Source organism: Mus pahari, chromosome 17, assembly GCF_900095145.1.
Source record: "Mus pahari chromosome 17, PAHARI_EIJ_v1.1, whole genome shotgun sequence".
NCBI classification, from domain to species: Eukaryota; Metazoa; Chordata; class Mammalia; order Rodentia; family Muridae; genus Mus; species Mus pahari.
Genome location: NC_034606.1, coordinates 6,886,007 through 6,898,713, shown reverse-complemented (window position 1 = coordinate 6,898,713; position 12,707 = coordinate 6,886,007). Strand labels below are relative to the sequence as shown.

The window sequence follows — 12,707 nt, the reverse complement described above, 5'->3', positions numbered from 1 at the left end:
GAAGAAGAAGAAGAAGAAGAAGAAGAAGAAGAAGAAGAAGAAGAAGAAGAAGAAGAAGAAGAAGAAGAAGAAGAAGAAGAAGAAGAAGAAGAAGAAAGAAGCTTATTCAGTGGGAATTCTAAAGAAAATACTTCCTAATGAGTAGGGTTACAGATCAAATAAAGGTTGCGTGCTCTTTGCTGTTTCTTTTAAATTAGTCTGTAATTGGTAGTTGTCTTTCCATCTTCATGTAATACAGTGCTAAGTTTTGATCTTTTGAAGTGTATATAAGTTTTATTATGGTTTATATATAGACATATATGAATAATGTGTATTTTTCTTCCTTAGTGATGCTCCCTCTAGTATAAGCATGTGTATATCAATGTCTACTGCATATGTGTGAAAATATCTATATACATACTTGCATAAATGGTTGCATATATAGCCCCTGTATCTATCTGTGATGTTTTCCTTTGTTATAAATATAAACAGATGTAGATATTTAAGTCACAGACAGTAGTTTCTGATCCAGTTATCTAAATTTTTATGCCTTTTAAAAATAGCTTTGTAAGTAATTTTGTTATCAATTAAAACTAATAATAACTAACGTTTACGGAATGCTGAGTGCTAAGCATGTTGCTAAGTGCCTCAGTCTGTACAAACACAACATGGTTGTGATTATTACAAGCCCCATTACACATACAAGAACACAAAGACCTGGAAAATATAAGGAATTTCGCCAAGTCCCATGGTTACACATGGCAGAGTCAAGGCTCAAAATCAATGTTCCTAAAGACAAATGCTCATAATTATCTGCTCAGCTAGCTTGCCAAGCTCCATGTGATTCAGAGTTACCCTCTGGTCGCTATGATCTTATTAGCAAATCCTTGGAAAGGTTTTCCTCATTCACTTTAGAATTAAGAAATAGCATCTCCAAGTATCATAAGTGTATTTTGATTGGAGTTTTATTTGACCTACAGGAATATTGGGGAATAATAGATTTTTTCATAAATATTTCATAAATATTTCAGTTTAAATCTCATTTTAAAATCTCAATAAAACATTGTAATTTTCACAAATAGGTTAGAAGTTGTTTCTCCATAAATACTCTTATCTAATCTATATTTTCTATTGACAGAATGATCACACAGTATTTTAGATGTTACCCAGAATCCATATGTTGGAAACATAATCTCCAAAGTTAAATGCTGGTGGTATTTGGAGGCAAGAACCTTTGAAAGGTGTCTGACCACGAACAACCAACAGGCAGATGGATTTGTGGATTAGTGACTTTGTTATAAAAGCAGACTCTGTCTAGATAGTTCCTCCATCTCATAGACGAAGCTCTCCACCACACTGTATTTAGCAATAAGGCTCTCACCAGATGCCAAGTAAGGGCCGTCAACATCCTCTTAGGGCTGACTGATCTGGCCCCAGAACTAAGAGTTAGACAAGAGTCTTTATTATCTATCTACCCAGCCTACAGCACTCAGTAACAACAATCAGAAAAACGAGAGGACTGATGGATATTAAATATGTATTATAATTATTCTCAAGCATCATACGAACCTGAGGTTCTACACTAATGGCAAGCTAATAAGCCATCCTATAACTGGGTCATGAATGTTGGAAATAAGAGGCTCTTGAATGGGAGAATGAATGTCATTGTTTACAGCAAAGGCTGTAAGAGTGCCAGTGGGCTATGCTTGTGAGCGCTCCAGTCTCCTGTGGGCTGAAGTCAAAAGACCATTATGGATGCTTCCGTATGCGATAGTCTGCATCTGCAGGAAGCCCTGGTCTTCCAGGACTCTCTGCTTATACAGGGGAACAGAAGCACATAAGTGCTTCGCATGAGTGGATATTAGCTCATTCTTCAAAAACAACTTTACAAGCAGAACCCAAGAGATGATGAGGGTAAGCAAAGGATAGAGTTAAGGACTTGTATTCTTGTCATATCCAGTGAAAACATGAATGGCCACTTAGGGAAGAAGACAAAGTTCCTCAGGAAACATACATGTGAATGACACTGGGTTTTATACATGTGTCCTGTGTTCAGAAAATTTATTGAAGTCATTATTTGGCAGGAAGGGTGCTTCCCTGAACCTTCAACATGAAACTGCATGGTTTGCGATCAGTGTGCCTCTTAGGCTTTGCTGCCTAGCATGACATTCTGCTCAATGAACTCTAAGGAATAACACAAAGATTCCAGCTCCCCAAACAAGGCCAAATTTTCAGGGCCTTTGTGTACTCTGCCCTTCTGTTTGGAACACTTACCCCTAGCACCATTTTCTCTTGCCAATATTTTATTGTCTTTAGTTCATTTTAAAGTTTGCCTTTCAGCAAAGTCTTTTCCTGAATGCTCCTCCCAGGAAACTGACTTCTCTCTTTGTGATGTGATTGTGAGTATTAACCTCTCTTCCGCCCTTGTCCCTCCTTTACCTCTGGACAAAGTCTCATTGCCAATAAGGGATTTTGTGGGCTCTTAACCTTGAGACCCAGCTCCTGCAAAACCAGGCAAAGAACTGACATAAAAAAAAAAATGCCCAATTGACTGTTAACACTCCATCAAAATAGGAAATTTGAAGAAAGAGCTAGTGTCCCCTATGTAGAAGAACACAGACCTGGAGGAGGGCTCAAGTTTCTCCTTGTTTCTGAGAAGCTGGACTGTATGTACGTGGCTGCACGAGAAGGCCAGCCTTCAGTGGCTGTGGTGGTGCATCTCCAGATATGTGCATCTGCAGGAGGGGGTGCTCAGGCTCACTCGAAACCCTTTCTGTAAGTTGCTACCATTCTGAAAAATCATCTCAGCCCCTGATTTGCCTTTTTAAAAAAAAGCCTGCTAAGGAAAGGCAATGTTAACTCAAAGGAATGTTAACATCAAAGCTGTAAGTGGAGAAGATATTTTAGGACAAATGGAAAACCCATGTACCTATCTAATCAAACCTTACAGAAATCAGCTACTTCATCAGCTCTTTGAAGTTCACCAATATATTTGAAAGTTCTCTCTCTCTCTCTCTCTCTCTCTCACACACACACACACACACACACACACACACTTAACCATGCGTTCATGCACAAGTTAGCTTTTGTTTTGTTTTGTTTTGTTGATACACAAAACACAATGCTATAATTTTTAAAGGAATTCTTCAAGATCAAAATTAAGTAGTGGAAAGAAAAACTGAATGCTCAAAGACAGACAACCTAAAATGGCCCTGGTCATGCAGCACTGAAGAAGGACTCGACAACTGCTTCCCCTGATGACGGACACCAGATTAATGCTCTGTGTTCTAAAATGGCTATGTGCCTCTAACTGCACACACTCTGACGGGAACAAACACCAGGGTTTAGTACCAGTTGTTACAAATAAACCGTGAAGGCTCACAGAAGAGACATTACTAAATAGAAAACACATGATTGCACAGAAAAGCTCTGGATCCCTAGCAATGGAAACCCCCTACAGAGAACACAATTGCCCCCAGACATTCAGCTGACCCCCAGGATATAAACCCTGCCAGAGATTACAGCTTCCCAACCTGGGAAGGGGTAAATAAAGGACTAAAGCTTTGGTTCCCAGTGGGAAGTCCTGTTAACCTGGGATAACTCAGAAGCAACATCACCAGCCTGCATGGGGCTTAGTAATCAAGCACCTAGCCATTTCTGGTATTTGACACGGGGTCTCAAAAATATCTACACAATTTTCCAAGGGTATTTTTCCTTTGCCTCTTGAGCTCATGGGTAGTTTAAGTGAAGATTAATCCAAGGGCTTTCTATGTTATACTTATGTCATTTAAATATTGCATTGGAAGACTCGTTTAATACCCAAGAATCCCACTGATCCTCTTTATTAAGCTCTTTAAAGGAACTCTTTAGACAGTGAACAGAGCTGAATATTAGAGTTTTCATTTAAGCTCAAGCTTTACTCTGCTACAGGGTACTTATATTCAAATTAGATGGTCCCCTAGGTCTTTTTAGCATAGGCTCTGTGGTATATCCACACACACACACACACACACACACACACACATGTGCACGCGCGCGCGCGCACACACACACACACACATTCCTGAACCCTTCAAAACAGAGAGAAAATTAACGTCTTTTACCAACCACTCTGTTCATACAAGATAGAAACCAGAAGAGCAGACTGGAGAGATGGCTCAGTAGTTAAAAGAATTCAAAGGTCCTGAGTTCAATTCCTATAACCAACATGGTAGCTCACAAAACTGTGATGTCATCTGTCATCTTGTGTGCAGATGCACTTGCAGAAAAGTACCCATATCTAGATAAATACATAAATAAATCTTTTGAAAATCAAATAAAAAAAATTTTTTAAAGGACAGAAATGCACATTTTATTTAGTAAGGAATTTATCCTATTGTAACTGTGGAAGTTGAGAAGGAAATGCTGCTGAGAACTCACAGAAAAGGGTAGCAACTCGCCCTAGAGCTCACCTATCTATCATGAGGTTATCCTTGTTGTAACCAACTCTAACACTGAAAGGCTCTTCAGTTCACTTACAGCTCCCCCGTGGTTCCTCCTCTCTCTTAAAGCTATGAGTTACCGAGAGGAGCTAGAAAATAAAAGCACAGAAAACTGACTGCTTGGCTTCAGAAGAATCCACTCCTTTTCCATCTGGAGCACTTTTCAGCTTTAGTTAATGGCTATTATAAGATTCATACGTAAAAATAAAACTGTCACTGGTAATGTGTTAACTCATATTAGTCATAGCTACCAATAGAATATGTGAAGCACTCAGTAGTAATGAAAGAAAAAGATTGTTCTGATATGTCTATGGATACAATAGGAAAGGAACGTGCAAACACTGAGCATGAAATCTTCAGTGGATGGAGTGATTTAGACAGTGATCCCCAAGGGGCTGCTATAGAACCCTGAGAAAGATCAAGGACCAGACTGTTTTAGATAGGATATTTGCAGCTACCAATAAGATATGGCTTAACCAACTCAAGATTTCATAGTCTTGCATAATAAATAAATATCTGACTTACGACAGGCTCTGTGGGAGTGTATGGAGGTACAATTAGTACTAATGTTTTTGCTATCATTTTATACATAATGTATACATGATATTATTATACATACATTATGCATATCTATTACTGTTGTATAAGGATTCAAGGCAGGGTGTTTTCAAGGTTGGTAAGATGGCACTTAAATTCAGGTGATTTTCTTTTTTGTGCTTTAGCATGTGTACCGGGACATTGCTTCTTCCTCTTGAAAGCTCAAAAGGCTGCAGCAATTTCACAGGCCATTTTCAGAAAAAAAAAATCACACCCCAAAATGAAAACAGCAATGCTTTAGAGAAGGCTGTCCCCAAAGCCCTTAGCAGCCATCCCTTAGCATTACATGAGTTAATACTGAGTCACTTGTCATGTCTGCACTAGCTGCAAGGGAGGCATGGGAAAATGTAGCTGACATTTTTTTGTATTACATGGATCTATCCAACAAAGAGAAGATAGAGCAGCTCCTGAGAAGCCAACTAGTGCCAGCCAGCCATACAATGAGGCTGTTTCCCTCAGCAGACACTGCTCAAGGTATATAAGAGCTCCCAGAGCTTTCTGAGGTGATGAGGCATTCTTATGATGTTACTGGATGATATGAGATCATCGTAAAGAAAATTATAATTTGAAATTAGCTCTTTTCCCTCTGCTCACATAATAAATATATATTAGGGTCTTGAAAAAAGGAATCTGTCCTCTCTAGCAAGAAATCAGAGTTATATTGGGATCAGAATTTCTTGAAAAAATGGTATCTTTTTTGAATTATGGAGGCCCTCAAATGCACCAGAAATTTTAGTACAGCATATGCCAGGCATCATGGACAGCCATGGAGCTGCGACAGGGCAGCTAGCTGCCACAGAATATAGATAAGCAGGAAGTCATGCCCACTGAACAACAGATGTGGCCACTACCTGCCAGCCAAGGGAGTGGCCTATGAAGAGGACAGCTATCCCTACAGTGTTCTCACTGCCCCACTGCTGGCAGAATTTTGCTTTCTGGAGGACAAGAACAGAACCGTGCATTGGCAAATAAGGAGAGTGAATCACTCCCTTGGAAGAAATGGTATACAGAGGTTCAAATCCACACATGGAGGAAATCTAGTCTAGACTGATTATTTTTAAAGAAACGGACATCACAGACAGGATTGTATAGCATCAAAGTCAAGCACTATTCACACTAATCTTCACAAATCTTCATCCCACAAGGATGTTTATTAGACATCTGTTACAGGGATGCTGAAAACACAAATGAAGAAGAGTTCAGGCAAAGAGTCATCTGGAGCTTGCATCATTAACAACCATAAGAAGGCACGGAAGAGTTGGCTACAGAGATGAAGGCCATCAGAGAGAACTGTCCCTATTAGGTCGATAGCTCTAATATCAAGCAGATTACAATTCAAATACAACCTAATAGATGCATGTCAACAATTAGACCTCTCGAGCTTTAGTGTCCCCTACAAGAACAAGGATGATTTGTTTAGATAGACTGTTGTGAAGATGAAATGAATTAGTATATGTAAATGTCATAGAATATTGCCTCTGCTTATTATAAATACTAGTGACTCATGAGAAGAGAAGGCTAATAGGAGACCACAGTCCTAACCTTGGTGATGTAGGGGTGGTGCTGATGCCAAGGTCCTGTTCCCCGGGTGGTTCTTGATCTATCAGTAAAGATGCCATGGGCTAATTGCTGGGTGGAAGGAATAGGCGGGACTTCTGGGTTTCCACAAGCAAGCAGGCAGACATTAGGAGAGGAAGACGGAGTTTTCACCCTGCTTCAGAGGGAGAAAAGCCAGCCAGCCATGTCAGATCTTGGCCAAAGTGACCACAGGCTGCTTCTTCAGGCAGGAGGTTGGGGATGTTGAGCTGGGAGTTAAGGTGGCTGAGCAACTGGAATTGAGTGAAGATTTAGGGTGCTGAGCTGGGAGTGCTAGGAAGGACATGCTAGCCAAGGCAGTGACCAGCAATTGAGCGAAGAAGGCAAGTTGAAATTGAGCAACTGTGTGTGTGTCTGTGTTTTTTATCTGTTGATCCAATATTCTTTGGGCAAGGGTGGGAGCCCAGTACACCCAGAGCTTACGTGGGGTAGCTAAAGCTACATGCAACAGATGACATCACACAGAATCACTAACTGTGTGAAACCAGTTAACAGAAGAGCTCAGTGGAAGAGGCAAGGAGTTGATAAGAAAAATGTTTTGGCCATGGGATACATTTACCTTTGACGTAGCCTTTGTTGCATTAATTAGCTGTTTTATTAGACAACTCTGAATGCTGAAGGTGAAGGCAAAACTTCTATGAGACTGTTTTTAGAGCTTCCCTGTGGTGTATGGACCAACAAAGCTGAGTAGGCAGAGCTAGGTCATTTGCATCTTACTCACAACTTTTGCTAACTTAAGTGGACGCAAAGCAGACATTCTATTTAAGTTCTTTTAGGTCAATTTAAAGGATAAGATGTATAATTTAAAGGTAAACATGAAGAAACATCTGCAGAACTTGGAAGTACCTGAAGTCTTGAGTCTTCTATGACTATGGCGTTGCTCAGGAACTGGTGTGAGGTTTGGGATCCAGAGCAGCTCTCTAGGTCCATCATCTTGTGATCCACTCCTCGCCAAAGGTCCACAGAACTCTTCTGGAATCACAAATCACATCGTGTGTCTCGCCTTCTGCATCTCCTACTCCTACCACTTGCCTTCTGCACACTCATTTTGACTTTACTCATAATTTCTGTTTCCTCACAATCTCTCTCTCTCACAACCAATCTACCTGACAATTTCACTGCCTTTGTTCACTAGGTTTCTTCTCAGAAATCCTCATTCATGCCACTTTAATCTCCACTGCTCTGCTTGAGCAAGTTATCACTTCCTCGCATATAGACTGTCTTCAGCCAGATGTTCAGATCTGGTCTAATCATTCATGCTGAGGACAAAGTCCCATAGTGCTATAATATGGGGACATATTTGCGAAACAACTGCCTTGTGGTTCTTCAGCAAGTACGAGAAGTACCAGCCGTCTAGAAGAAAGCATTCTGAAGCTTGATCTGTATACTTTAGCAAGTGCTTCAAGCTAGACTCAGGAAAATGGAACTGACTAGAAATAAATCACATAAACACTTAAAATTCAGAAAAGGTTTGAGCTTTATAAAGAAAAGACTTCAAAACTTGATTGGGCATAAAAGAAATGTCGGAGGCCAGCAATATAGATGGTAACTATAGAAGATATCTAAGTCACCTGGGAGGGAGAAAAGCTATACTAACTTTGTAATAAAGACACTAGGAGATTATTCAAACATGCTGAATCTTTCACTGCTATAGTAGATATGAATGCCATGATTCAGGAAATTTATGTTTTTCTGAATTATAGACCAGATGTATTTATGGTGTTAAAAGGCAACTAGGAGCTTATTAGGGAAAAAAAAAATGTTAGTATCCTAATTTGTTGAGCCACGACTTGACCTTGTCAGTAATCAAGCAGGCAAACTGGTATCTTTGGTCCTCAAAATCCACTTACAGCTCACTCCCAGAAGGCCAAGAGAAGCTAGATGCAAATGTCATAACTCTAAACTTCAAATGAGAACATGATAGGTTGCTTGACTTGAAAATGAAGGAGGAATAGAAACTACCAAATGGGCCACGTGACAAAGGCAAAGGCAGAAGGGTCAGTTCTCTGTGAGGAGAGAGCTAACAAGAGCCACTGCAGAGTCGGTTCTAGAAAGGAACCCAGCAGAACAGAATGAACACTCTAATTCAATTTATATTATTATATTGATGATGCATTTATATACTCCCTTTTCCGCTGAGGTTGTCAAGCACATTAGGCAAAGTTCTGCACAACAGAATTCAGAATACTGAGTTGGAGAGCTGCACTGTAAAATTCCTCACCTTGAAGCGTCTTTACAGAAATCCACAAAACTACAGTTGAAACATTTCCTTCCTCTCGTTTTGTTCTACCAGTTCTAAGCGGGACTTTCCATCCCCAGTTCTCTGTGTCCAGGGCGTCTTGTCTTCTGCTCTGGCTTGAGTGTTTCTGTTTCCTCAAAATCCACAGATACTTAATCTCCAGTACAAGAGTAACAGGAAGCAGTTGGGCCATGAGGTCTCCGCTCTCACAGATTGGCCTTAGCGTCCACATAGAAGGAGCTTTGGAAGAAAATGTATCCCTTCCCCTCCTGCTTTCTACCATGTGAAAATATACAGCAACACGTGCCATCTCGAGAGTACTATAGGAACTCTTCCCAGCATTGGGTAACAGACTCCGGTCATGAGGTACTGAGCCAGGCTGTATTGGGCAATGGCCTCTAACCATAAAGAATTGCTTGGCTCCAGGCTGCCCAGTCTACCTCACCACAGAAACAACGTGCCAGGGCATCAAAACAACGCTGCTCCTGTTCAAACCGCCACAGAATAATTGTAACTCCCTGTTATCGTTGTGTATGTGTGTGTGTGCGCGTGCGTGCATGCGTGTGTGTGTGTGTGTGTGTGTGTGTGTGTGTGTGTGTGTGTGTGTGTGTAAACATGCCCCTCAGCCCCTCTAAATGGGCTCTGCTTTCATCCCACAGAAAGGCTGGGGCCCCTCCCAGTTCCAATAAAGCAGTCTCAGCCTATTGAGATCAAGTCTGTCTGCCTTTCTGTTTCATTTTGCTTGCATTGGGTACCTTATCTTCTGCACTATGATTTTTTTTTTTACTTCCCAGCCTCCAGATCTGTAAGAAATACACTTTTATTATTCATAAATTACCTAATCTAAGGTATTTTCTAGTCACCACAGGAAGAGACTAAGAAACTACTGGACATACTGAAGGCCGAGGGCAGTGGTGAGCTACTGGCAGTATTCACAAGATTCTTTCTGGGTTTATACCAGTCACTGTGAAAGCTCTCTGCAAACAGAAACACTTCAATCTGCTGTGAAAATAAAGTTCAATTTTATAGATGTTCTAAAAGCTGCAAATGAAATAAGGCTGGGAAGAGGAGTTGAAGGTGTGCAGTAAAAAGGCTGTGCCTTCTGTCCCTCAGTTCTACTCAGTCTCCCTTAGCTATTCTGCTTCTGAGAATTCACCTTCCCGCACCCTACCCCCTCCTCCCTTCCCAGCATGCTCTAAGCCTCTACTCTCCAGACTTCAGTAGCAGGAGGGCTTTGAGTTATCATGGTGCCAATCCAGGTCCTGCTCCACATGACCTCTCAGTTCAGCCATTCATCATCCAGCCCTGCCTGTCAGTGCTCCAATTCCAGATTCCCAGGAGAAAGGGCTGGGACAGAGGAGGTCCTGTGATTCATAGTTGTGCTCAGTACCTTCAGGAGCGAAGGACTAGCAAGTATGAGGTCTCTGAGAATGGAATATAAAAGGAAAAAAAAAATCACTTGTCAATGTCCCCAATCTCTCCTTCAAATGTTAAATCAATTTATATAATTAGGGTAATAACATTCCTTAATAAAAAACAAAAACAAAATACCAAGATAAACAGATATATTTTCATAGACCAGTAATCTGACCAATTAGTTATAGTTACTACAAACATCTTTTAGTACTTTTCAGAATTTTTTAAACCATAAGTACGTATCTGTGCACTAATATTTTTAACAAGATTAATTAACAAAATTATTTCCTACACAGTACTTTAAAAACTTTATTTTTCCACTTAAAAGTATGTATGAAAATGTTATACAAAGTTCAGTGACTATAAATCAATATGACTTTTAATTACTTTGCAATGTTCATGTTAACAACATTGTGTAATTTAACTAGGCAGTTCTTAATAATATTAGAGCCTCTTATATCAGTTTCTTTCTTAGTATGAAAAAACAGTAAAACCAGACCCACCTCCCTGTACACCTCCATCCGCACACACCTGGAGACTTTTCCTAGCATAGGTTCTTCCAGGGGATGCTCTTGTAGGAGGCAAGAGCTGCGAGCAGCACGCTTGCGCAAATGTGCTTCTGAAGCGCATCTCCATGATCTGTCTGATGGGCAGTTTTCCTCATTTTCTAGGTATTATCATTCTCCTTAAACTACCTCAGTTTCCTCTTAACTGCCTTATTTCCCCCTTGCTTGCCATCTGCATGGCAAGTTGGGCTAAAGTCGTCTGAGTTATAGCTCCCGTTAGACCAGCAGTACCTCATCTGTGACTCCCCCTGAACACGTTTCATCTGACAAAGCACTCTTTTTCAGCCTGACCTTTTCCTTCCTTGCTGTCTCTATAACTTGCTAAAATATTTGTACTGAGCATCTGCCTTGCCTTACCAGCTGGGATGAATCCAGGAGTTCTGCTTTCTGCTCTATTTAAAGCTGTCAGACATACCATTTCCAGGTTGAGTCCAGAATGCCTACAGAATATTCATCTTTGGTCAAAATGTACAGTCCTGGCAATCTGGTCAGTTATCCCAGGGCCTTATTTTGAGACTGACTTTGCCATATGTATTTTCTACTTCCTTTTATTGATATATATATATATATATATATATATATATATATATATACAAGATTCTATGTAGCATTTCAACACAAGCATGCAGTGCATACTGGTCGAATCCAGCCCCCTCTTCTCCACCCAACCTCTAGCACTCATAATTCCAAGTTCATTTCTAGTTTAAAAATCTTTCTCATGTGACAGAAGACAGTCTTTATTGTGTTCAATTTATTTCACTTAAGATATCCTCTGGTTCTATTTTGCTGCAGTAAGGCAGGCTTCTTTTTAAAATATTTTTATTAATTCTTAGAGAATTTCATACAATGTACTTTGATTGTATCCACACCTATCTTCTTCCCCGAACTCCTCCTAGACCCACTTCCCTTCACCTCCACATACCTCTGGGTCTGGGATAATGCACTAGAGTGTGACGACCTGCCAAAAATCACATTCTTAAAGGAAACAGATTCTCACGCCCAGGAGAAACCATCCGTGTATTATGAGGAGCCCACCAGAGATGACCACTCAGACGTAGTCTTTAGCCAATTGAAAAATTTTATTCCAACTGTCTGGGATGACACCCAAGTGTTTGAGGACTTGGATGTGCCTGCCTCCCCAGCCCAGAACCACCAGGGTTTTTAAAGGCAGGAACCACATCCTGGCATCTCACTAGGCAGATAGCTGCAGGGGGCTTTGCTGAAGTAAGCAGTTTGAAGCACAGAAGCTAAGATAAGCTGCCTAGGACATCCCGACCTTTGGCTCTTAGAACAGAGTTGAGTAATTTCCCATGGGATTCTCTATGAAGGAGATCAAATTCTAGTTAAACCTGAGGTGGCCTCGGCAAGAATACAAGATGGAGGACCCTCTGCAGTGCCTTGCCCTGTCACTGTCCGCAGTTCTCAATTAATGATGAGGGCCGTGAATTCCAGGTTACCCACAAGAACGTGATGGTAAGACAGACCCTATTGCTGAAGACAACACACGCTATGGTCACATGACATGGAAAAGTCAAGTTAGCATTGATAATGAGTATGTAGATGTGTTGGTTTTCATTTCTAATATACAATAGAGCTAGGCAAGTTTCTGTAGATAATCATTGTTTGGGGGAATCTTGTTCATTTACCTATCTATATTATTTATGTTCTATTTACACGTGTCATAAACACAAGGCATAAGTCTTTTGCTCACTTTTGGTAAATTCATCCTTAAATAATTCTCTCAATATTGAGTGATTTCTCAACAATGACAAATGAGAACAAGTAGGTGGCAGGTTTAGACTGTCAGTTACAATATTTTAATGTTTTTTTAAG

General features: G+C 40.5%; 1 long non-coding RNA gene across 1 annotated transcript in view; it reads right to left on the bottom strand.

Moving 5' to 3' along the window:
* The window catches only part of LOC110334505, a 69,285-nt gene extending 57,887 nt beyond the window's left edge, over nucleotides 1–11,398 (bottom strand). The window contains exons 1-2 of the long non-coding RNA XR_002381122.1: nucleotides 11,232–11,398; nucleotides 7,500–7,625 (exon numbers count right to left, since the gene is read on the bottom strand). This is a non-coding gene — a long non-coding RNA (uncharacterized LOC110334505). The remainder of the gene's footprint in view (nucleotides 1–7,499; nucleotides 7,626–11,231) is intronic.
* Between the last annotated feature and the right edge of the window lie 1,309 nt (nucleotides 11,399–12,707).